The sequence below is a fragment of the Condylura cristata genome, unplaced genomic scaffold (genome assembly GCF_000260355.1).
Source record: "Condylura cristata isolate star-nosed mole 26May11 unplaced genomic scaffold, ConCri1.0 scaffold00032, whole genome shotgun sequence".
NCBI lineage: Eukaryota > Metazoa > Chordata > Mammalia > Eulipotyphla > Talpidae > Condylura > Condylura cristata.
The window spans coordinates 15,839,201-15,840,479 of record NW_004567133.1 but is presented as its reverse complement, the minus strand read 5'-3'; positions in this window follow the sequence as shown (position 1 = coordinate 15,840,479).

Genomic DNA, 1,279 nt, shown 5'->3' with positions numbered 1-1,279 from the left:
GGGGCAGCAGCAGCTATGCAGCTTCTCAGAGAGCAAGGTCGAGGTTTTGTTTGGGTCCCTCTGATCCAAATGCTCCTGCTCTCTCCCCCTGCCAGGAGACAAAGGGAAAGAGCTGGCCCCAGGGAAGGAGTCAGCCTTGAGGAAACACACTCACCTGGAGAATGGGGTAACAAGAGGCTGGGCGTGGCTGGTCCAGTCCAGGAGACAGAGGGAGGGAAGTGGGCAGAAGTGACGGGGAAGTGGGTTTGTCCCTGAGGGGCTGGGGTGCGCTGACCGGGCGCACGGGGTGGGGAGCGGCCCCTGGAGGGGCCCAGGCCCCGTCACGGGAGTCGCCTGCTCTCAGCTGGAGGCCTCTGGAAATGACACACAGCAGGTCTCTCGCCACATTCAGTTACACAGCTCTCGGCCCTTTAAACTGGAATTTGGCTCTGGCTTCCCCACCTGCTCTAAAGTGACGCGTCTGTTGTGACGTGGAGTAAATCTAGGGCACCTGCTCCAAAAATAGCCGCCAGGGAGGCAGGAGGGCAGGGCTCTGAGCTGGCCACCGGCCTTCCTCGCCCCTGGCGGTGTCACAAGGCGAGATGGAGCAGGGGCGGCCCGGTCTCTGCTTCTCGCCTTGAGCAGACCCCACCCTCCACCTGGCCTGGCGGACCCAGTTTTGTGTCTGCTGTCCCAAAACAGGGCGCCCTGAATGGGGCCCGGTATCCACCCCAGGAACACTCAGTTACTCCCTTTAAGGCACCTGTGCGAAGATCGCTGACAATGAGAGCTGGGCTTCCGCGCTTGAGGTCTGACAGCACACTCGCCCTTCAGCCCTCCTGAGTTCGCCTACGGGGGCTCTATGAACATTAAGCAAAATGAGTGTCTTAAAAGTGTGGCGTCTACATTACCCATCTTCATTCACCTGGCAGCTCAGCTCAGAGCTTTGCACACAGCACAGACTCAACGGCTGTCCAGGGAGGGGACACAGGGCAGCGAGCTCATACCTGAATGATGGAGTTCATTTATTCATTTGACAAATGTGGGTCTCTGGGTTTCAGTTCAGCTTAGTATTGAGCATCGCGGGGTGCAGTCTAACACAGTTGTTATAGGGTTAGGAAATGTCACCATACTAGTAGCTTCAAAATTTTGAGGGAGGGTGCAACAGTTTCTGTGGCTGGGACTTGCATGAATGCAAGATCCCCTCACATGCAGCAGCAGAAGGTGCGGCATGGACAAGCAGACAGTTCACTAGGTGACACACTCATGTGGGTGGGTGGATGGGTGGATGGGTGGGTGG